This window comes from Heptranchias perlo, chromosome 20 (assembly GCF_035084215.1).
Source record: "Heptranchias perlo isolate sHepPer1 chromosome 20, sHepPer1.hap1, whole genome shotgun sequence".
NCBI classification, from domain to species: domain Eukaryota; kingdom Metazoa; phylum Chordata; class Chondrichthyes; order Hexanchiformes; family Hexanchidae; genus Heptranchias; species Heptranchias perlo.
The window spans coordinates 28,920,993-28,946,148 of NC_090344.1; the positions used below are offsets into that span (position 1 = coordinate 28,920,993).

At 44.2% G+C, this 25,156-nt stretch overlaps 6 non-coding genes across 6 annotated transcripts; 3 read left to right on the forward strand and 3 right to left on the reverse strand.

Moving 5' to 3' along the window:
• Nucleotides 1-305: 305 nt before the first annotated feature.
• On the reverse strand, nucleotides 306-378 carry trnav-cac (transfer RNA valine (anticodon CAC)). Its single transcript has one exon. It is a non-coding gene; the product is annotated as a tRNA-Val (tRNA).
• Nucleotides 379-4,887: 4,509 nt separating this feature from the next.
• On the forward strand, nucleotides 4,888-4,961 carry trnan-guu (transfer RNA asparagine (anticodon GUU)). Its single transcript has one exon. It is a non-coding gene; the product is annotated as a tRNA-Asn (tRNA).
• Nucleotides 4,962-11,230: 6,269 nt separating this feature from the next.
• trnai-gau (transfer RNA isoleucine (anticodon GAU)) lies at nucleotides 11,231-11,304 on the reverse strand. The gene has a single exon. It is a non-coding gene; the product is annotated as a tRNA-Ile (tRNA).
• A 4,671-nt stretch (nucleotides 11,305-15,975) lies between these two features.
• trnas-cga (transfer RNA serine (anticodon CGA)) lies at nucleotides 15,976-16,057 on the forward strand. The gene has a single exon. It is a non-coding gene; the product is annotated as a tRNA-Ser (tRNA).
• A 4,780-nt stretch (nucleotides 16,058-20,837) lies between these two features.
• On the reverse strand, nucleotides 20,838-20,911 carry trnat-agu (transfer RNA threonine (anticodon AGU)). The gene has a single exon. It is a non-coding gene; the product is annotated as a tRNA-Thr (tRNA).
• Nucleotides 20,912-24,214: 3,303 nt separating this feature from the next.
• Nucleotides 24,215-24,303, forward strand: trnap-agg (transfer RNA proline (anticodon AGG)). The gene is given in 2 exon segments: nucleotides 24,215-24,250; nucleotides 24,268-24,303. It is a non-coding gene; the product is annotated as a tRNA-Pro (tRNA).
• Nucleotides 24,304-25,156: the final 853 nt, after the last annotated feature.

Consider the following 25,156-nt stretch of genomic DNA (forward strand, 5'->3'; position numbering starts at 1 on the left):
ATATGTATAGTATTTGAATGTGTATTGAACTATACAGAGAATGGAAAATACATCGGTTCTGTGAGGTGTGGTATTTTATTGATATTTTATTGTGGCATTTTGTGGTATTTTATTGTGGCATTTTCACATCGTTCACCTGACGAAGGAGGAAGCCTCCGAAAGCTTGTGAATTTAAAATAAAATTGCTGGACTATAACTTGGTGTTGTAAAATTGTTTACAATGGTATTTTATTCATATTTAACCACAGACTGAATTCTTCCTTTTTTTCATCCTTCTTGATTTTTAGTGGGGAACTTTTTCAAAATGTTTCTGCCCGGTTTCGAACCGGTGACTTTTCGCGTGTGAGGCGAACGTGATAACCACTACACTACAGAAACTCTGCTACACATTTCGCTATAGGAAACCCTCAGAAGATAGCTGCCGACTGCAAATGCTCTCAGTGTGGGAGACGGGTCCCTGTCCCGTTCAGGGAATTAAATTCTATAAAATAGTTTACTGTATTAATTTCGAACCGGGGACTTTTCACGTTTATAAGCGAACATGATAACCAGTGCACTACAGTAACTCTGCTGCGCCCGTTGTTTTAGGAAACCCTCAGAAGATCGCTGCAGTCTGCAAAAGCTCTCAATGTGGGAGACGGGTCCCATTCTCGTTTCGGGAATTAACTTCGACAAAATAGTTCACTGTTTTAATTTCACAATACTCATTAAACTCTGAAAAAAGTCGAATAGTTGTTCAAGTCGCCATTAATCAACTAATAACTTTCTGTTTCAGACTGACGGAAATCCTAACTTTTTTTTATTCATTCACCAGGCAGAATATGGAAAGTTCAGAGGGGAACTGAAAGGGGAAATAAGAGGGGCAAAGACAGAGTATAAGAATAGACTGGCGGCCAAAATAAGAGGGAATTCAAAAGTCTTCCACAGGCATGTAAACATTAAACGGGTCGTGAGAACCCGACTCTGATTCGGGATCAGAAAGGAGATCGACTCATGGAGGCGGAGGGGGCGGCCCAAAAATGATTCTGCCCGGTTTCATACAGGGGACCATTCACGTCGTCGGCGAATGTGATAACCCCCAAACTACAGAAACTCTGCCGCAGACGTTGTTATAGGAAAACCTCAGAAGATAGCTGCCGTCTTCCACCGGCATGTAAACATTAAACGGGTCGTACGAACCCAACTCTGATTCGGGAGCATGAAGGAGATCGACTCATGGAGGCAGAGGGGTTAGTCCAAAAGACTATAGACCAAACTCTGGAACGTGGGTTGAGGCTCGATGCCTCTTTTTCGGACGGCTCAGACACGAAGGGCCGAATAGCCTCCTTCTGTGGGGTAACGTTCTATGATTGTATGATTCCATGATATGATTGCCGTCGGTCTCGGAATGGTGTTAATATACAATCTACTATAAGTATACTTTAATCAAATTGGTGCCTCTGTTTCACTGTGAGAGAGAAGAGGCATTAATGGGTAGACATTGGCTGCAGCAGCTGGATTGCCCCTTTACTTTTCCTCCTGTCCCAATCTTTCTTTAACCTCCTCTGCTGGTGTTGCAGGTTAGATCAGCCATCGCCGTTCAAGGAAGCCTGAGAAGTCTATCAGGGGATAACACAAGAGACAGACACATGGAGAGATAGAGAAATGCATGCAATGAAAATAAACTGTATAAATAGAATTATACACCCATTATTTTTTGAGTTCGTTCATGGGATGTGGGCGTCGCTGGCGAGGCCAGCATTTATTGCCCATCCCTCATTGCCCTTGAGGTATGGTTACAGTACAGAAGGAAGTTATTCAGCCAATCGAGCCCGTGCAGGCTCATTGTAATAGCAATCCAGTTAGTCCCATTCCCCCGCTCCTTCCCGGTAGCCCTGCATTTTTTCCCTTCAAGTACTTATCAAATTCCTTTTTGAAAGCCACGATTGGATCTGCTTCCACCATCCTTTCAGGCTGCGCGTTCCAGTTTACAACTACTCGTTGGTAAAAAAGTGTTTCCCCATGTCGCCTTTGGGTCTTTTGCCAATCACCTTCAATCTGTGTCCTCTGCTTTTCGACCGTTCCGCCAATGGGAACAGTTTCTATTTATTTACATTATCAAAACGCTACATTATTTTGAACACTTCTATCGAATCTCCTCGAAATGTTCCCTGCTCCAAGGAGAACAACCCCAGCACGGGGTAAATGCGGTCAATTAGCTTCAATTCATTTATTTGAGCATTAAACAGCTCTTTAAACATTACTGTGACATTATGGTAGCGTGCCCTCGCGGTCTCAGGTGTTCCATCAAATTTCTACGGAGGCGTGGGTTTGAATCCCACTGCTGTTAGAATTTCTGCCAATGTTCATTTTGGCCTATTCGCAGAAAACCCGATTGTCGTGCGATGGAGCAGAGGATGTGAAAGAAGCTGAAATGAGTGTGCAGATATTATTTTCATCGCAATGACTGGACACGTTTCCACAGGTAAAGGCCTCTCACCTTAAGATTCTTTCCAGCAGAGTGGGACAGGTGATCAAAGTGACTGGGCTCTTGCGGCGCAACCAGTCAGTGCGCGGTCCTTATATGACAGTCCAGGGCCGGGAAATGGCGAGGTTGTTAGTCGAGGCCCACCGAAACCAACCAATCCTTTTCCTTGTGAAAATTTCGACCGGAGTTGAAGGTACAATTGGTGTGTGCCAAAATGCATCTCGTTATTTGCATCGCCGTATGGTTCCTCCGGCGTATGCTGTTGCAAAAGCAGATGAGAACATTTCGGACTGAGATGAGGAGAAATTTCTTCACTCAGAGGGTGGTGAACCTATGGAATTCTCTACCACAGAAGGCTGTGGAACCCAAGTCACTGAATATATGTAAGAAGGAGCTGGATAGATTTCTAGACACAAAAGGCATCAAGTGGTATGGGGAGAGAGCGGGAATATGGTATTGAGGTCCAGGATCAGCCATGATCGTATTGATTGGCGGAGCAGGCTCGAACGGCCGAATGTCCGGGGCACCCCAACTCAAGAAGTATGTATTAACCTGGAGGCTCGAGGGGCTGAATGGCCTATTCCTGTTCCTATTTTGCAATGAATGAAACAATAATTCAAGAATCGAGACGCTAATGTATTAGGATGAGTGAGTGAAGAATGTTTTCTGTTTGAAGTACTGATTTCATTCATTGAATATCCTCAGTGACTCAGCTCAGTGCAGTCCAGTCCAAACACCTGCTCGCACAAAGTGGCATTTTCTTTGAGAACACGAAAGACGTGTTCAGGCCATGACAGTACCGAGTGCGGGTAGGCCTGCGCGTGAAATGGAAAATTGAGGTGAAATACTCCCACAAGCAGCGGATGTCTCTGTTTCCATTTCCAAAATGCACGCACGCACCGGCCGAATCGATGCAGCTCCTGGGAAAGCTAAGAGGCGAGGCAGGGCTGCAGTGGATCATTTGAAGCAACTGGAACGCAAAAGATTCGGCCCGTTTCACGTGGCATCTCCTGTTTCTGACTATTCTTCCCCTCCCGCTTCCTCTACTCCTCCAGCTGCCAGGTGAATTAGATGCTTGATGAAAACACAGGGGAATTCATGAATCCCATCCTGACCTGGACAGCAGGGAGAGAGGGAAAGAACAGTGCTGGCCATTGAGAAGGGATGGATTTTGCACATGCCGGGAAAATAGACACAAAGATCTCATCTCCCTGCTTCTTTGGTATGTGGGATATCTTAATGCTCAGGTGATGATATCACTGCCCCCCCGGCCCATGATCTCCACTCGCACTCTCCTTCCAATCTCGCACACCTTTGCTTAGGTTTGAAATCGTGTAAGTTTTCACACTGGGATTCAATTTGAAGAAAGCGATGCTGTGATAACCTGGGGCTATTGAGGAGTTGCAGTGCAAGAAGACTAATGATAACAGTGACAGTTCTGACACTATGAGCGACAGTTAAAGGTGGACAACATTTAAAGTCTCATGCAGCAGGTCTGGGTCCAAATCTTTCACGTGGCATGTCCTTCTGCTCCTGTCACTCATTTACCTCCACGGAGAGTTCATTTGGAATTCCTGTGCTGCTGCATTGCGCATTTTCCAGTTCTGCTTCGAACAATCGGGACTTTAAAGGCACCTCTGTGACCTGCACTTTATTTAAATACGTTTTGTTCGCGTTGCATTCGACTGTGAAATCGCTCTCGGATTTCATCTCAATGAACCAGACTGTGACCGCATTGTATCTGTCAGCGTGTAAGTGGCGAGGTTGGGGTCAGCACGGGCCGTTTTCAACTTTTGAAATCTCAACAATTGCCAGAGAAAAGAGACATTGAATAAAACTGTCCCTGTCAGTGATAAATTGAAGTGAATATCGCTCCAAGCAGATCTGGGCAATGCGCAGTGCAGCCGCACAGGAGTTCCAAATCCACCCTCTCGCCAATCGGCAATCGCATTAATTGAACTTTACTGTGTCACCGCGCGGAAATCGAGTGTTTGTCGGCCACATTTTCTTTCAACATCACAGTTACTGGTTTAAGAGTGAAAACTGCCGCCAGCTTCACTGCAAGTGCAAGGGACAACTTTGTAGACACCGTGTAGTGTCAAAGACCTGCTGGTTGGACCTGATCGTTTCATCTCATCTGATTTTCACCAAACCTGAATATTACTGGAATAGAGGATGGAGAATCACAGCTCGAAAAATCAATCCTCTCTGCCACGATGGGACTATGACTTCAAACATACAGGTGTTTAATGGCAAGGTGAGTTTAATGTTCAGAAATAATACAGCACAGATTTTCACTCGTGCAAACTTCACACCCTTTAATTTGGAAAAGTAAACTGATGGTGGAGAGAGGTAAAATTGATCGCGGCAACCAGAATTTTTAGCTCGTTAAATCAATGTTTCAAAAACAAACGTGCCGTGTCTCTGTGGCGCAATCGGTTAGCGCGTTCGGCTGTTAACTGAAAGGTTGGTGGTTCGATCCCACCCAAAGACGGTCGCGAAACTTTTACCTTCAGATTCATGGTCTCGCATTTCCTCGTTTCAAATATATGTTTTGTCTGCAAAAAAATGCACGGTTTCGATGGCCAGCTGAGCACGGCCGATCTTCCACCATTTAACTTGAGATTGCCTTCACGAAAATCAGAATTCTTCTTGACAGACAAGGTCCAAAGATTGCAGGAGAGCCGCTTCACTTTGACATGGATGTTTCTGCAGAGAGCGACACCAGACTGTTTCCACGATAAATGTCAGTCCTTTTATTTTGGAAACGCAAAATTGTTTTCGCATTCCGAAGGGTTTCAGTTCATTTGTGAACTCCACCACTGACACTGCTGAAGGTTGTAGGCTCAGGGAGTGGGACCTCCAGGAGTGGACTGTAAGAAAGCTGGGTTTCGGCATCCTGACAAATATATGCCGAGGAACCAGAGGAAACCTTACGAAGGAACCGTCTGGGGTTTTACCTGTAAGTTTAGGTCTCACGGTGAATGATTCCTGACTCCCCGAACTGTCTTACATTTAACTCAGGTCAGATCACGATGAATTCAGTTTACAGGAGGATAGTGTCAAATATCACCCACAATCGAGGGAGACAAAAGCAGCCATTTGAGAAGCTCAGAGATCATTGGAAAAGCAGATGGTGCACAATTGTGGGAATAAAAGCAAACGCCTTTTCAGCTGCGTCAGGAGTCAGAAGACCATTCAAGATAGTTTAGGTCCACTGAAAGGCAGTTCAGGACAGATTCCCAGGCTATGGCAGAGCTGTTAAATGACTATTTCTCATCAGCCTACACTCCTGTGGATGATGCTCAGATTCTAGCTGTGGGATGTGCTGTCGACAATAACATCATAAATATTAAAATAGAAAGGGATGTCATCTTGGATAAAATACGAAATCTCAAAATAGATTGTGCTCCAGGTCCCGATGATATTCACCCACGGGTGTTTAAAGAGATGAGACGGGTTCTCTGTGAGCCCCTTGCGTGTATCTTCAACAGCTCAGTAGAGTCAGCGATTGTCTCCTGAGATTAGAAAATAGCTTACGTAGTTCCCATTTTCATTAAAGGGGACAAATCAGAGCCAGGGAATGACAGGCCCATCGGTGTGACATCGATCAGAGGGAATATGCTTGAAGGGATCCGAAGAGATGCTGTTTATGACCACGGGGAAAGAGAAGGCGCCATTCGAGATCCTCAACACTGCTTCCGGGAAAGAAGGTCGTGTCTTGCAAACTTGCTGGAGTTTTTTGAAGAAGTTGCTGGGTTAGTGGATGAGGGTAATCCGCTTCACATTGTCAAACTCATTTTGGATGATGAGCCTGATCCGATATTATGGCACTTGGCCTGGGCCACATTCAGCAAAAGTTATTAAACTAGAAATAGATGAAGATGAACGATATTGGTACTTACTTACGTTTAGATTTTATTTATTGCTACTGCTGCTCCCAATACCTGGCACCTCTTAGCTTGAACCATTGCATCAACATTTGGAGTAAATGACTGGGCTGTGTGATGTCTTGGATAAAAACATGAGGCCACTTGTCATGACAGAACTTTGGAAGTGATTTCCACAGTTTCACAACTCCCTGTGTAAAGAAGTTTCTCTTGATCACTGCATTAAAGCAGAAAGTAGGGGTTATGGTTCGCTACTCAGACTGGTAAAAGGTGGAAAGTGGTGTTCCACAAGGATCGGTGCTGGGACCACTGTTCACAATTTATGATGTGGAGATGCCGGTGATGGACCGAAAGCTTGTGGGATTAAAAATAAAATCGTTGGACTATAACTTGGTGTTGTAAAATTGTTTACAATTGTTAACCCCAGTCCATCACCGGCATCTCCACATCATGGCCACAATTTATATAAACGATTTGGACTCGGGAATCGGATGTACAATTTCAAAATTTACGGATGACACCAGTTTGGGGCGGGGTATAGCTGATACTGATGAAGACTACAAGAATGTACAAGAAGACATTAATAAACTTGCAGAATGGGGGTGTAATTGGCACATTAATTTTAATAAAGATGAGGATGAAGTGGAGCATTTTGGTCGCAAGAACAAGGAGGCCGCATACTGCTTGTACAATAAGAGTGTATATGGGATTGAAATGCAATGGGATCTGGGGACACAGATACACAAATCACTAAAATTAGTGATGCAGGTTAAAAAGGCCATAAAAAAGCAAACCAAGCACTAGGGTTCATTTCTAGAGGGATAGAATTGGAAAGTTAAGTTAAACTTGTATAAAACCTTGATTAGACTACACTTGGAGTACTGTGAACAGTTCTGTTCTCCATATTATATGAAGGATATAGAGATACTGGAGAAGGTGCAAAAAGGATGTCACCATATAAGTGGTCGCTGGATTTGGTGTCTCTGTGCAACTGATCCCTGTATTTGGTGTCCCAATGTAAGTGGTCCCTGGATTTGGTGTCTCTGTGTAAGTGGTCCCTATATTTGGTGTCCCTGTCCACGTGTCCTTGGATTTGGTGTCTCAGTGTAAGTGTTTCGTGGATTTGGTGTCCCAGTGTAAGTGGTCCCTGGATTTGGTGCCCAAGTGTCAGTGGTCCTGGATTTGGTGTCTCAGTGTAAGTTGTTCCCGGATTTGGTGTCCCGTGTAAGTTGCCCTCGATTTGGTGTCACAGTGTTCGTGGTCCCTTGTGTATTGAGGCATCGCTCGTGGAATTTTTCTCCTCTTTTCACTTTTGCAAAAATTGTTGCCAGCTTATTAAAGCCATTAACTGGCTCTCGGGTAGGGCACAGAAAAAATGAGACCTCGTCAGTTTCCCTGAGAATGACAGGTCTGAATTCGAGTTAGAGAACATTCAGCAATTAAACCAGACTGGGCGGGTCGGGCCTGAGTTGCGACTTACGAACGGAAAAGTAGCGGCCAGTTTACCTCGCACCATGGGGAAGGGCTGAGCACTCGGGTTTCTGTATAATTTATTTATTATGTTTGTTGCCTCCCTGGCACCAACCTCGATGGGATGACAATGATTAATTTTCTGTTCGGAAATTCCGGCATTCAATGGCGGGGCATTTCCCCACAATCCCCCGCGCCTCAGAATGTGCCCTATCAATGACTACAGGAGAACCGTGCGCAGTGGCAGGACCGGGCTGTGCTCTGAGCATGAGCAGTGCGAGTGGTGGCGAAGGACTGAGGAGGAAGAGGCGAGTCGGAGGCCGGGAGAAGACGGGGGAGGAATGGGACCTGTGGGTAGGCGGAGAAGCTTCACAAGCAGCTGATCGCATCTTGAGGCCACAAATACGAGTCCACAGGCCCAGTGTTTGCACCTCGGTGACAGGCCCGACCAGCAGCCGTCCGAAAAGCAGTGTGACTGGCCGCCATCTTGCGAGCGGAAGTCATGGTAGAATCTTGGCGCATGCGCGGCCATCTTGGCACAGGAACAATGAGTGGGCGGGGCTACAGGGTCCCAATGACCAGGAACAAAGAGTGGGCGGGGCTTCAGGGTCCCAGTGACCGGGAACAAAGAGTGGGCGGGGCTTCAGGGTCCCAGTGCCTCATTTATTTTATTCTCACTCTGCCCACAGCGGGTGTAGAACTGAACCCAATCAGAGGAGAGGGAGGGAGAAAACTGGGAGTGGAGGGAAGAAATATTGGAGATGGTGGGATGGGTTTGGATTTCAGCACAGGGAGGAGGGAGAGTGTGTGGGACGGGGATTTACGGCTTTGGCGGAAAAGAGAGGATGGAAAGTTCCATAGAAACTAGAATTGTCTGTTCCAAATTTCGATCCTTTATTTAGAGTGATGACTTTTGTAAACTTTTACAGGGTATCAGAAGGAGAGGATTTGCAGACGGGAAATTCAAACCAAATATCACATCAAGATCTGACAGAGTCACTCGATTCACCAGGACCTGAATATCATCGACCTTTGAATGTGGAAGGAGAAATGTTTGTCTTTTCTGTCTGTGGGACAAGAATTCAAACATCAGTGTGACTGGAAAAGCACCGAGACACACACCCGAGTGAGAGCGTTCCAATGCACTGACTGTGGAAAGAGCTTTCACCAGTTACACAGTCTGAAAAAACACTGCACCATTCACAGCGGGGAGAAACCGTACAGGTGTCCTGCGTGTGGACGAGGCTTCAACTGATCATCCAACCTGGAGAGACACAAGGACACCCGCACCACGGAGAAACCGTGGAAATGTGGGGACTGTGGGAAGGGATTCAATTACCCGTCACAGCTGGAAACTCATCGACGCAGTCACACTGGGCAGAGGCAGTTCACCTGCTCCAAACAAAGCAGGAAAAGCACAGTTTCCGGTCTGGGGTGCGTTTCCTGATCTCACCGGAGTGGCACTGAGCCCCACAGAGCAGGAATATCCCAGGCCTGTGCTGAGTTTTCTGTTGTCAGGCTCGTGGTTTCGAGCCCCACTTCGGGTGGTTTGTGTTTTTATCTTTAGGCTGATTTCACAAGCGATCCTCAGTTCCAAATTCCCCCGGCAGAGAGTTCAAGGAGTATTTGATATAAATTAGATTCAAGGGCAGTATCAGAAATGTCCTCCTTGATTCTGGACCTTGATCTCTCTCCAACCGCTCGCTGCTACTGATTGAAATTTATTTCAATTCACCTGCAGCTCGGGATCAGTGCGGATCAGAGTGTCTGCGGGCCCATCTCTCCCTTCAGAGCCCATCAGTGCCGGGAAAAGAATGGAAATTTTACAGACATTACGTGTTCTGTAACTTCTCATGAAAACTAAAGTGTTTTTCACTCCGTGTCCAAAACTGTGAGGTCTCCCCTGGTGTGTCCACTTTCTGTGTTTATAGACACTTTGGTGTATTTCGTTCCGTGTCCATAACTGTGAAGTCTCCCCTGGTGTATTACCATTTTGTGTTTATAAAGAGTGTAAATTATTGACTGGGGGTTTGTGTGTTGGGGGTTTGAGGGTGAGCTCTGATTCCCGCTACCTGATGTCTTCTATGGATGAAAGAATGAATGAGAGAGAGGCGCGATGTGGGAGACGGGATGATAGAAGAATGTGTCCACGAACCTGGTTAAAAGTGGCCCAAACACAAGATAATATTAAGATATCATCAGCAGAACATTTACATAACCTGAGTTCCGAGATCTGGTCGGGTCCCATTCCCCCGAGGTAAGGAATGAGCGGGAGAGGCAATTCCACCCGGTTTATGTTTGTTTTTTCCAAAGCAACGCCATACACTCTAACTTGGGATGGAGTCGATATAGCTTAGTTGAGAATCCAAAAAATTGAAAGTCCCTGGTTGAATCCCGAATTTCAGCAAAATTTGGTTGTTTGGATCTCGTTCTTTGGGTCGAATCTCGCATTAATTTACACAGAAATTTTAACCGGCGTTGGAGGCTTGTGGAAGGAGCAGAGAAGCATCAAGGATGAGAAATATTGATCGCATCTTTATTTCGCTTTATTTCTTTCTGCATTTTTCTCTGTTTTTTGCCTCTCTCAGCGCCGGCGAACATGTGATTTGAAGAATTTGATTCCGAAACTGATGCCTTTTCCTCATCTCCGCTGTCTGTTTCTAACTGCTTGTGATCATCAAAGGGAACAAGCCCCGAGTTAAACGTTCATCAGCAAACCGACAGAGAGATATCACAGCGGGAATAAAACTCGTTGCTTCACATTGTTAGATACTCAGTGACTCAGATTGTAATGTGTGTCAGTAAACATACCCGGATACTCAGTGACTCAGATTATCATGTGTGTCAGTAAACATACCCGGATACTGAGTGACACAGATTGTAATGTGTGTCACTAAACACACCCTATACTGAGTGACACAGATTGTAATGTTTTTCAGTCAACATACCCGGATACTGCGTGACACGGATTGTAATGTGTGTCAGTAAACATACCCGGATACTGAGTGACACAGATTGTAATGTGTGTCAGGAAACATACCCGGATACTGAGTGACACAGATTGCAATGTGTGTTAGTAAACATACCCGGACACTGAGTGACACAGGTTGTAATGTTTGTCAGAAAGCATACCTGGAAAAATGGTTCCGGAAATGGAAAAAAATGGAGAGATGGGAAAAGAGACAGACGGAAAGAGATGGAGACACGGAAAGGTGAGTGAGAAAAGAAGGATAAATGAAGAATGAACAGAAAGATTTTTTTTCTCCGTCCCAGGGGCAAAGATATATCAAACATTGCAATGAATGCTATTTCAAATACAATTTCCTCTAACTTTTTGCGTGAATTTCCGTGTTGCTCAAGTCCGGATTTTCAAAGTCACTAAAGTAATATCATTAATTACTAATGGCCCAGACGGGGATCGAACCCGCGACCTTGGCGTTATCAGCACCACGCTCTAACCAACTGAGCTAACAGGCCATTTTTATTGTTTACGTCAATCGGTTTGGGGCACACATTGGGTGGTTTGTGTTTCACTTCTCACACTGCGTGATACGGTTTTTGCAGGAACATTGAACACACCACATCCCTTAAACATTGTTACTTGTTTCTGCATAAAACTGGCAAGGGTATAAATCGAAATTAAAAGATAAGGAGCACTTTAATGCGACAAATTTAATTCTGGTGATAATTATGTTCTGAACAGTGAAAAGCCCACCCCTGAAACACTGCTCCGCTGTTAAACCAGTGGGCAGGACCCTGAGATACTGTCAAAATCGTGTGCTGAGGTTTCCGTGGTGTAGTGCTTATCATGTTCGCCTTTTACGTGAAAAAGCTCGATTTCATTTCCCGCATAAAAACATAGTATTGAGGAACTTGCTTCGGATAAACCCCCACGCGTCAACTTGTGCTTCGAGAAGGGACAATTCTTGTTCCTTCCTGTTAACTTTAACAACGGCTGTATCAAATTCCAGGTGTCGTAAACTATCAACATTTGAAACCAGACCCTTAAAATGCAGTCTGGAAAGTGGAAAACGGTGAAAGTGCATCACATACAAAGCACAGAAACTTATTTAAAGTTTCATTATCCATGTTAGTATTTCCGTGATTCTGCAGCATAAAGTTATCGGTTACAACAATTATTCATCTTTCACAGAATTTCATTCGTTTCATGAATTAATTTAACAACGTTCATTGGTTACTGCAACCACAAGCTTTAGCTCGGTGAAATATTAATGTTGTTAATCATGCGATGTGATGTTTTTCTCTGGTACAATCATTTAGCGCGTTCGGCTCTTAACCCAAAATTTGGTGGTCCGATGACCCCCAAGGGACGATACAATATCCCCGATTTCAATGCGTGTTTTCATTGTAAGAAAATGCACCATAAATGAATTTGATGAAACGTGACCAATATTGTTGACTTGAAATAGTTAGTGTGCAACTTGACATTGCACCACATCGGAATCCAAATTAAGATTCGGGGCCAGAAAAGCAGATGCATGCACGGAGGCAGAGGGCAAGGCTGAAGTATTAAATGAGTACTTTGCATCTGTCTTCACCAAGGAAGAAGAAGCTGCCAGAGTCAGTAAAAGCGGAGGTCGTGGAGATGCTGGATTGGATAAAAATTGATAAAGAAAAGGTACTAGAAAGGCTGGCTGTACTTAAAGTGGGTAAGTCACACGGTCCGGAGATATGGGGGTGGTGCCAGACGATTGGAAAACCTCAAATGTTACTCCCTTTTTAAAAACGTGTGCAAGGATAAACCCAGCAACTACAGGCCAGTCAGTTCAACCTCGGTGGTAGAGAAGCTTTAGGAAACGATAAATACGGGATAAAAATAAGAGCCAGTTCGACAAGTGTAGATGAATGAAGGATAGCCAACACGAATTTCTTAAAGGCAAATCTTGTTTAACTAACTTGATTGAGTTTTTCGATGAAGTAAAGTGCCACATAATAGGCTTGTCAGCAAAATTGAAGCCCATGGAATAAAAGCATGGATACTAAATTGGATAAATGACAGGAAACAGACAGTCGTGGTGAACGGATTTTTTTCGGACTGGAGGAAGGTAGACAGTGTTGTTTTCCATGGGTCTGGACGAGGACCACTGCTTTTTGATATATATTAATGACTTGGACTTGTCCGGACAGGAACAATTTCGAAATTCATAGATAACACAAAATTAGTAATTGTAGTAAACAGTGAAGAGGATAATAATAGTCTTCAAGAGTACACAGACTGGCTGGTGGAATGGGCGGACACATGGCAGATAAAATTTAATGCAGAGAAGTGCGAACTGATATATTTTGGCAGGAAGAATGAGGAGAGGCAATATAAACTAAATTATACAAATGAGGTGCGGGAATAGAGAGTCCTGGGGGCATATGTGCACACATCTTTGAAGGTGGCAGGACAGGCTGAGAACGTGGTCCTGGGCTTTATAAATAGAGGCATAGAGTACAAACTCAAGAACGTTATGTTGAACCTTTATAAACACTGGTTCGGCCACAACCAGAGCATTGTGTCCAATTCTGGGCACCGCATTTTAGGAAGGATGTGAAGGCCTTAGAGAGCATGCAGAAAAGATTTAATAGAATGGCTCCAGGGATGAGGGACTTCAGTTATGTGGACATACTGGAGAAGTTGGGATTGTTCTTGTAGCAGAGTCGGTTGAAAGGAGATTTGATTGAAGTGTTCAAAATCATGAAGGGTTTAGAAAAAGTAAATAAAGAGAAGCTGTTCCCATTGGCAGAAAGGTCGAGAACCAGACGACATAGATTTAAGGTGATTGGCAAAGAAACCAAACGCGAAATGATTAAAACTTTTTTTACGCAGAGAGTTGTTATGATCCAGATGTGCTGTCTCAAACGGTGGAAGCAGATTCAATCGTGGCTTTCAAAAAGGAATTGGATAAATATTTGAAGGGAAAAATTGCAGGGCCACGGGGTAACAGCGGGGGAATGAGACTAACTGGATTGCTCTTACAAAGAGATGGCAGGGTCTGGATGGGCCGAATTGACTTCCTTCTGTGCTTGAACCATTCTATGATTCGATGATTGGATGGACAGAGCGGTCTAAAAGGATAGGCGATCGGTTGTGTGTAGCAGGGAAACTTTCGACTGGTTGCACGGCTGTGTTACTGACGGCTCGTTGGTCTCGGATTATGGTTTTCACTTTGGGCGTTTCACTTATTGGTATGTGAGAGGTCAGGAGTTCAAATTCCCGGACGAGCACTCCTGTGTCACTATTTTCAGTGGAAATTCATTCATTTGTTTCCCACATCTTTCCAGCGTTGCAGAATACAGGATTGACTTAATTCTCGAGCATGTTTGACGTTCAGAGGCCAGAACGCAGAGGGTTTGTGGACGCAAAATCACACAGAGAAAGGAAAATGTCTCAACGTGGTGTGCAGATTGAAGCTGAATGTGAATGCATCCTATTTCAGGCGATCTCATCGGTGCAGAATGAAAATGCTCTTGAATCGGCCGGGAATCAATCCCCGTCTCCTCGGGTGGCAGGTGAGAATTTTACCAGTGAAACAGCAACGTCCGGACGGTAGCGGCTGCATGTGTCCAGTTGGAAACCTGTCTGAAAGAACATATAGTCTCACAAATCTCCTGTGAGTACCCTGTGCATTCTGATTTACAGCCGTGCATCAAAGGCGCTCGCAGCTGCGGTAGTCGAGTGGTTCAGACGTTAGATCTGAAACCCAATGGGGTATTCCGGCAGAAGTTGGAATCGTGCTATCGGCGCTATTGTGTAAAGTTTTGTTCAATGCTCAAATAAATATGAACTGGAGATAACAGGCTGCAATTCCTTCCCTCAGAGAGATACTCCACCGCGGCAGATCCTTTTAATTGGGAGCCCAGTGGTCTCTTGCAAAATATCAAGATACGTGAAGGGAACTTCACAATATTCCACAACTGTCCAAAACTGGGCACCGCACTTTATAAAGGATGTGAAGGCCTCAGAGAGGGTGCAGAAACATTAACTGGAATGGTTCCAGGGATGAGGTCTTCAGTTACTTGGGTCGACTGGAGAAGCTGAAGTTGTTCCCTTAGAGCAGAGAAGGTTGAGTGGAGATTTGATAGAAGTGTTCAAAATCATGACGGGTTTAGATAAAGTAAATAAAGAGAAACTGCTCCCGTTGGCGGAAGGGTCGAGAACCAGAGGACGCAGATTTACGGTGGTTGACAAAAGAACCAAAGGCGATATGAGGAAATTTTTTTTAAACTAGCGAGTAGATATAATCTGGAGTGCATCGGCTGAAAGGGTGGTGGAAGCAGAATTAATCGTGGTTTCTAAAAGGAATTGGATATGTATTTGAAGGGAAAATATTTGCAGGTATACGTGGAAAGAACGGGGGAATGGGACGATCTGGATTGCACTTAAAGAGAGCCGGCACAGGCTCGATGGGCCGAATGGCCTCCATCTGTGCAGTGACGTTTCTATGATTCCCAATCTCCATCTTAAATTCTGCTAACTTGATGTCAGCTTTTTTCTATACTTTTATCTCTCTATCTCTCTCTGTCTCTGTCTCTCTGTGTTTCCCCCTGATGGACTTCTCAGGCAGCCTTGAACGGCCATAGCTGATCGAACCTGCGACACCAGCAGAGAAGGGTAAAGATAGAATGACTGAGACGGTAGGAAAAGTAAAAATCTAACCCAGATGATGAATTCGCAGCTAATGTCTACACATTAATGTCTCTTCGTCCTCACAGTGTAAACATCAGTAATTTTATTCCACTATAAAAAGAAAGAAAGTCTTGTATTTATAAAGCGCTTTTCACGACCTCAAGACGTCCCAAAGTGCTTTACAACCAATGAAGTATTTTTGAAGTGTAGTCACTGTTATCCTTGTGGGAGAGTGGATAATCTGCGGATGCCGAGGGAGAGAACAATGTTATTTTTTGAGCAATTAATTCTGCAAAGTCTCACTTGGCATTACAAGTCGCACATTGAAAACGAATGTGGTAAGGAGAGGCTAATATTGTTGATATGAAATAGTTAGTGTACAACTTCACATTGCTGCAAATCGGAATCGAAAAAGTGATCGGATGGATTGTCGGATGGCCGATCGGCCATGGGTTGCACCGAATTCTGCACTGGTCGTACCCTTTTGGTAGCAGTAGCTGTCAAGTTGTTTCACAGCTGCGATGGCCGAGTGGTTAAGGCGTTGGACTCGAAATCCAATGGGGTTTTCCTACGCAGGTTCGAGTCCTGCTCGTAGCGCTATTTCTTAAAGATTTGTTCAATGCTCAAATAAATATGAACTGGAGTTAACGGACCGTGTTCCCTCCCTCAGACAGATGTTCCGGCGCGGCAAATTCGGAGCCCAATGGTCACTTGCAAAGTTGCACGGCACGTGAAAGAATCTCTCCCAAGCTCCATCTTAAATTCTGCTCGTTCGCAGAGCTTGATATTTATACTATTTGTTTCTATACTTTAATCTCTCCCTGTCTCTGTATCTTGACTCTCTGAGTTTTCCCCTGACGGACTTCTCAGGCTTTCTTGAACGGCCAAGGATGATCGAACCTGCAACACCAGCAGTGAAGGGTAAAGATGGAAAGACTGAGACGGAGGGAGAAGCAAAGGTGCAACCCAGCTGATGAATTTTTAGCTAATATACACACATTTATGTCTCTTCGCCCTTACAGTGAAAACATCAGCAATTTGAGTACAGTGCACTTATGGTAGAGTGTTCAAATGCGGATGTCGAGACAGACACCAATCGATCCGTTGCCATGGTGATGACCGAATCTAAACACTGGACCACAAGGAAACGCTGAAAATTCTTTGCTGCGAACAGGCAGACCAACGCGGCCTTTCCTACTTGCCCCTTCGTAATTCAGGTAATTTTCCTGCCAGACAAGCTGCTCGCACAAAATGGCATTTTCTGTTCAAACCACTATCGCGACAGAAGGTGATGTTCTGGCAATGACAGCACCAATTGCAAGTAGGCATGTACATGAAATGGAAAGTGAGGTAAAATATTACCACAAGCTGCTGATGGACATGTTTCCATTTCCAAAATTCACGCATCGAATGCAGCTCCTGGAAAAACTGCAAGGCCACGCAGGTCCATCATAAATCATTTGAAGCAACTGCCATTTTAAAGTGGCATCTCCTGCTGCTTCTGTCGGGGGTGAACCGTACAGTTTGATTTTGTACAGAACTGTACAGAGAAGGAGCACGTATACTGGGGCTGTGAGATATTCTATATTATTCATATTTAACCATAAGAATATCCACAGAGAGAAGCTGAAAAGAAGGGAGAGATAAGAGGCCTGAGAAAAAACACACAGTTGAATGAATCACGGGGGGTGCGCGACCTTGGGAGCTTCCCGATGGAGTGATGGTTAGAATTCAGTGTTCCCAAAAACCTCATGAGTTCGATTCCAAGTCAAGGAATTAACTTTAGCAAGAGTTATGAAATTATTAAATTAATGACATGAAACTAATTAAACCCTGTTGGTAGATGAATGACTGTTTTATTCACCATTAATCAAACGATAACTTTCTATTTCATACTGAAGGAGATGTTGACGTGGTTACCGAGAGACAGTCAAAACTTTAATCAGATTTTTATGCTTTGCAGATGATGAAATTTCATCATTTTACAGACTGTATCTTAAGGGTATGATTAAAAGCTCAGTGCAGCTGTTGTTAAATTTAAAATGAATAGGCAATTGTCGCCGTTGATCACAGGAACGCCCAAACCGGTTCGACGATCAAGATGAAAGTAACGCAACGAGCAACATCTGATACAAAAATCCCCACCGTTTTGCTTTTCCAACATAAAGGGTGTGACATTTATTCTCTGAACATAGGAACAGTCTGGTCTCGCTCACTACAGAAATCTCCATGTCACAGCGAACCAGCTCTCCTGCAGCGAGTGCGGCCTCCCTTCGGGCCTTTCGGGGGCTTGTCTGCCAAGGAGAATTGTGATATTCTTGCTTCCAAAAAATACATTGAAACCCTGGAACTTTGAGGCGAAGAATCCTGAGGAAAAATCAAATAAGAGTTCGAACCATCAAACTTCCGTGCTAACCGACAGCACCAACTAGACAGACGAAGAGGTCACCTGCTGAACCAATAATTAATTGGGCTAAACTTTGAGTTTGCAGCGACCAATATAACAACTGTCTACAGTCAGTCCAAAATGAATGGTTGAAGCTTGTAGGAGTGAAAATCCAAACAGCCGGTCTTCACTCTCAAAGCAGCAACTGTGAAGAAAAACATGCCGGAGAAAGACTCGATTTCAGCGCGGTGACAACGGACCAGAGTAAAGCTCAGTTAATATGATTGGCGAGTGACTGGAGGGTGGATTCAGAACTCCTGATCGACCGCACTGTGCATTTTCCAGATCTGCTTGGAGCACCAATCCCTTCAATTCATCACTTACAGGGACAATTCGATTCTCGGTTTCTTTTGGCTGACGCTTGGTGAAATTTTACAAATTGGAAGCGATCAGTGTCCAAGCTAAACACGTCACCGACTTGCTCACAGATATAAAGCGGCCACGCTCTGCTTCAGCTGGATGAAAGCCGAGAGCGATTTCACCTTCAAATATAATGGCGAACAAAACTTATTCAAAGAAAGTGCAGGTCGTTGAGTTGCCTTTAAAGTCCTGATTGTTTGCATTGAACTTCTTCCCAATGCGTTTGAGAGCCACGTTCGGCGATTCGGGGACTTAATTTCCTTTTATGCAAAAGTTTCAATTGTAGTTCAAGTCAAAAGTCCTGGGACCACTGTTGTTCACAATTTATCGGTGCTGGGACCACTGTTGTTCACAATTTATCGGTGCTGGGACCACTGTTGTTCACAATTTATCGGTGCTGGGACCACTGTTGTTCGCAATTTATCGGTGCTGGGACCACTGTTGATCACAATTTATCGGTGCTGTGACCACTGTTGATCACAATTCATTGGTGCTGGGACCACTTGTTCACAATTAATTGGTGCTGGGACCACTGTTGTTCACAATTTATCGGTGCTGGGGCCACTGTTGTTCACAATTTATCGGTGATGGGATCACTGTTATTCACAATTTATCGGTGCTGGGACCACTGTTGTTCAAAATTTATCGGTGCTGGGACCACTGTTGTTCACAATTTATCGGTGCTGGGACCACTGTTGATCACAATTTATCGGTGCTGTGACCACTGTTGATCACAATTCATTGGTGCTGGGACCACTTGTTCACAATTAATTGGTGCTGGGACCACTGTTGTTCACAATTTATCGGTGCTGGGGCCACTGTTGTTCACAATTTATCGGTGATGGGATCACTGTTATTCACAATTTATCGGTGCTGGGACCACTGTTGTTCAAAATTTATCGGTGCTGGGACCACTGTTGTTCACAATTTATCGGTGCTGGAGGAACTGTTGTTCACAAATTATCGGTGCTGGGGCCACTGTTGTTCACAATTTATCGGTGCCGGGACCACTGTTGTTCACAATTTATCGGTGCTGGGACCATTGTTGTTCTCAATTTATCGATGCTGGGACCACTGTTGTTCAAAATTTATCGGTGCCGGGACCACTGTTGTTCACAATTTATCGGTGCTGGGACCACTGTTGTTCACAATTTATCGGTGCTGGGACCATTGTTGTTCACAATTGAAAGATGCTGGGATCATTGTTGTTCTCAATTTATCGGTGCTGGGACCACTGTTGTTCACAATTTATCGGTGATGGGACCCCTGTTGTTGACAATTTACATTAATGATTTGGTCACAGGAATCGGAAATACAAATTCGAAATTGACAGACAGCACATAATTGGGAGCTGTAGTTAATACAAAGGAAAAATGCGAAAAATACAGGAAGACATCAGTAAACTTGCAAAATTGGCGTGTAAATGGCAAATTAGTTTCAATATTTATTTTGTATTCCCTTGCCTTGTTTGCCCTCCCTAAATACATTACCTCATTCCCCAGATTGAATTGCATTTGCCACTATTCTATCCACCTGTCCAGTCCACTGATATCTTACTGCAGTCTACAGCTTCCCTCCTCACCATCAACCACACGACCAATTTTTGTATCTTCTGCAAACTTGTTAATAATACCCCGTACATTTAAATCCAAATCAATGATCTGTACTACCAAAAGCAGCGACCTAGTACGGAGCCCTGTGGAACCCCACTCGAGACAGCCTTGCAGTCACAAAAACACCCGTCGACCATTATCCTTTGCTTCCTGCCACTCGGTCAATTTTGGATCAACTTGTCAATTTCCCTTGGATCCAATGGGCTTTTACATTTTTGACCAATCTGCCATGTAGGAATTTGTCAAAAGCCTCGCGAAAATCTGTGTCGACGACAAGAAACGCACGACCCTTATCCACCTTCCTTGATACCTCCTCAAAAAATTCAATTCTAACGACCTTCCCTGAACAAATCCATGCTGACTGTCCTTCATTAATCCGTGCCTTTCTAAATGAAGATTAATACTTTCCCCCAGAATTGAGCTCAATACCGAGGTTAGGCTGACTGGCCTGCAATAATTCGATCTGTCCCTTTCTCCCTTTTGAAACAACGGTACAACTTCAGCAGTCCTCCAATCCTCCAACATCGCACCTGTAACCAGGGAGGATTGGAAAATGATGGTCAGAGCCTCCGCTATTTCCTTCCTTGCTTCTGTTAACAGCCTGTGATATATTTCATCCGGTCCTGGCGATTCAGGTGGAGTGATTTGGGGACTTCCTTTCCCTCTTTGCAAAAGTTTCCAACGCAGGTCAAGATCACAAGTCCAGGTCCAAATTAGGACTACTTCCGGGTTTGAACCTCAAATCGTGAATTATACCACGACCCCAACGAGCCCAGAAACAAGAACGTGTCTTCAAGTTAACGTGTTTCAAACACATTCCATGAGAGGTCTGTCTGGACAATGAAAGAATGATTTTGAACAGTCTTTCTGGGATCTGTTTCCTCCTGAACAAACACCAAGACCACAGTGTTATTTTGTCGCTTCATTGCACAAATTAGGTAAAATAACAAGCTACACAAGGCACTGCTGGGAGTTGAACCCAGGATCGCCTGTTTACTAGACAGATGCTTTAACCAGCTAAGCCACAGCGCCAAGTGATGATCTTACGGGTCCACCTCCTCATTAATATCTATTAGCGACACTTCACGTTTGGGGGTTCAGGCCGTTTTCTCTTTGTCTGTTTCGCTTGTCCGTTTACCTGTGCATTTCGATGTTGCCTGCATTTCTCGCTTTCTTTATCTTTGTGTATCCATCAGTGCGGTGATACACGGATGATTATGTGTGATTGTATTTGTTACATTAAATAAATTAGGGCTTCAGACAATTCTCGCTCTGACATTGGAGAACTATTGAGCCGAACTTTACAGCGGAGTGTTGTTTATTGTGGTGCTGAAACTAAAAAATCGGAAGAGGAGCAAAAAGGGAAAAGGAGAAAAACGTGTGAGGGAGAATGAGGACAACTCTCAAGGTTTTTACAAGTATATTAAGAGAGAGAAGGGAGGCTTAGAGTAGTGTGGGCCCCTTAAAGACAGGTGGAGGTGAAATTGTAAGTGAAAATCAGGAAATGGTAGAGTTGCTAAATTTTTACTTTGCATCGGTCGTCACAGAAAATGATGAGGCTAACATAGCAGAGACACCAGGAAAACTGTTAATAAATCAAGTAAAATAATGGCAATGGAGAAAATAATTAGACTAAAGATAGACAAATCTCCAGGACCTGATTGTTACCACCCCAGGGGATTAAAAGGAACAGGTGAGGAAATTGTACATGCTTCAGTCATGATCGATCAAAACTTTCCTGAGTTAGGAATTTTTATTTAACGAAGCGCATCTTGATTGGAGGCTTCTGTTTCAGTAAGATCTCGAAATGATAAATGAGAGACCGAAAATGTAGCTGTTTGACAGGAGCGCTGATGGTGTCGGTTGTTCGCTGCTCTCGTGTTGCACAATTGTTAAGAATGCGTTACTTACTTACAGCAGTACGGGCTCCAGATATGACCAGGTTGTGAGTTCGAGCGTCTTTTAAAACAATCAATCCTTTTACTCCGAACATTTTGACCGGAGTTCAAAGCACAACTGGTATGTTCCATAATGCATCTACTTCATAGTGTTCCCATGTGGGCACTTGTGTTCCTCTGGCCTACCGTCTTTCAATAGCAAGTGCCAGTTTACTTGTTCATCGGGGGAGAGGGGGCTTTTAGCGGCAGCTCATATGGCAAAGGGGCCGGTACGAGATCATTAAATCTAAAGAACCAAACAAACAATTCTGATTTTCTTCAAGCCGATATTCATCGGTTGGAAGTTTCTTGTGGGGAAAATTTGGAAGGGAAATATGCTGCCTGGTATCACTCTGTAACGGAAGAAATTATTCAGCTTACAAATGAGTACTTTGCATCTATCTTTACCAAGGAAGAAGATGCTGCCAGAGTCTCAGCAAAGGAAGTTATAGTTGAGATACTGGATGGTCTAAAAATTGAAAAAGAAGAGGCACTTGAACGGCTGGCTGGACTTAAAGTAGATAAACCACCAGATCCGGATGGGATGAATGCTGGTTTGCTGAGGGAAGTAAGGGTGGAAATTGCGGAGGTGCTGGCCATAATCTACCAACATACTTAGATATGTGGGTGGTGCCAGAGGACTGGAGAATTGCAGAGGTTACACCCTTGTTCAAAAAACTGTACGGATAAACCCAGCAATTATAGGCCAGACAGTTTCACCTCAGTGATGGGGAAACTTTTAGAAACGATAATCCGGGACATAATTAACAGTCACTTGGACGAGGGTGGACTGATTAGGGAAAGCCAGCACGGATTTGATCAAGGCAAATCGTGGTTCGCTAACCTGAAAGAGTTTTTTGATGAGGTAACAGAGCGGATGGATGAGGGCAATTCAGTTGATGTGGTGTATATGGACTTTCAAAAGGTGTTTGATAAAGTGACGCATTGTAGGCTTATCATCAAGATTGCGGCACATGGAATAAAGGGGGCAGTAACAACATGAATGCATAATTGACTAAGAGCACGAAACAGAGATTACTGGTGAACGGTTGTTTTGCGAACTGGAGAGTTGTACAGTGGTGTTCCCCAGGGATCAGTGCTCGGACCACTGCTTTTCTTGATATATATTAATGAGTTGGACCAGAGTGCACAGAGCACAATTTCAAAATGTGCAGATGAAACAAACCTGGGAAGGGTAGTAAACAGTGTTAAGGACAGTGATAGACTTCAAAGGACATAGACAGGCTGGTGGCATGGGCGGAGACGTGGCAGATGAAATTTAACGCAGAAAAATGCGAAGAGATACATTTCGTTTGGAAGAACGAGGAGAGGCAATATAAACTCCAGGGCACAAATGTGAAAGCGGTACAGGAACAAAGAGAGGTTCATGTGTACAAATAGTTGAATGTGGCAGGGCAGGTTGAGAAAGCGGTTAAAAAGCAGTCGGGGTCCTGGGCTTTACAAATAGATGCATAGAGTGCAACAGTATAGAAGTCAGGATGAAACATTATAACACACTGGTTCGAACACAACTGAAGTATTGTGTCCGGTTCGGGACACCGCACTTCAGGAAAGATGTGAAGGCCTTGGAGGGGGTGCAGGAAAAAATTACCAGCATAATTTCAGGGATGAGGGACTTTAGTTACGTGGATAGACTGGAGAATCTGAGGTTGTTCTCCTCGGAACAGAAACGGTTTTGTAGAGATTTGATAGAGGTATTCAAAATCATGAAGGATCTGGGCATGGAAGATGGAGAGAAACTGTTCCCATTGGCGGAAGGGTCAAGAACCAAAGGACATCGGTTTCAGGTGATTGGCAAAATAACCAAAGGTGACATGAGGAAAAACTTCTTCACACAGCAAGAGGCTCGGATCTGGAATGCACTGCCCGAGGGTGTGATGGAGGCAGATTCAATCATGGCCATCAAAGGGGAACTGGATAAGTACTTGAAAGGAAAAAAAATGCAGGGCTTCGGGGAAAGGCGGGGGAGTGTTTCTAGCTGGATTGCTCTTGCAGAGCGCTAGCACGGACTCGATGGGCCGAATGGCCTCTTTCCGTGCTGCAACCTTTCTATGATTCAACTCAATGTGCATGAGGCGATGCAAAGGGAACAGAGCGTGCCGCAAATCGACACACCTCTCAGTATCCTCCCAAGCAATGTAGTTTAAGAGCAAATAATTCTGAAACGTCTCACTTGACAACTCAAGTCGTACACTCGAAACCAATTTGGTAAAGGGAGACTAATATTGGTGATTGGAAATATTTGGTGTGCAACTTGATGTTGCTGGACACCGGAGCAGAAAACGAGATTGGATGCACAGACGTGGTCTGAAAGGATGGCCGATCGGCTGTGGGAGGCAACGAACTTTTACACTGGCTGCAAAGCTGAAGTAACAGCGGCTCGTTGGTCTAGGGGTATGATTCTCGCTTAGGGCGTTTCATTGAGTGATATGCGAGAGGTCCCGGGTTCAAATCCCGGACGAGCCCTCCTTTTAGTGAAAAGTCACCAATGAGCTTCTGACATGTTTTCAGTGTTGCTGTTGGTGGAACTGAATTGTGTCCAGAGGATGTTTGAGCTCCAGTGGACTGAATGCCGAAGTTTCGTCGGCGCAACACACGTGAAGGAAATAAAATGTCTCAAGATGATGAGGAGTTTGAAGCTAAATTTGGATTTTTTTCCAATTCAGGAGGATATTAGATGACGGGATAGAAAGCCACATATCCAAGTTTGCCGATGACACCAAGATGGGCAGCATTTTCAGCAGTGCAGATGGAAACATAAAATTACAGAGAGGTATTAATATAATAAATGAATGGGTAAAATTGTGGCAAATCGATATCAATTTAGTCAAGTGTGAGGTCATCCACTTTGGACCAAAACGGATCGATCAGAATACTTTGTAAATGGTGAAAAGCTCGAAACAGTGGAGGTCCAAAAAGACTGATGTGTCCATCTACATATATCATTAAAATGTCATTGACAGGTACAAAAAATAATCAAAAATGTTAATGGAATGTTGGTCTTTATATCTGGAGGACGAGAATACAAGGGGATAGGGATTATGATATAGCTATACAAAGCCCTGCTTCGACCACACCTGAAGTACTGTATTCAGTTCTGGGCAACGCACCTTTGGATAAAAAGGCATTGAAGAGGATTCAGAGCAGGTTGATCTGGATGTTACCAGGGATGAGGGACTTCAGTTATATGGAGAGATTGGAGAAGCTGGGATTATTCTCCTTACAGCAGAGATGATTAACGGGAGTCCTAACAGAGATATTCAAAATAATGAGGGGTTTTGAAAGAGCAAGTAGGGAGAAACTGTTTCCTCTGGCATGT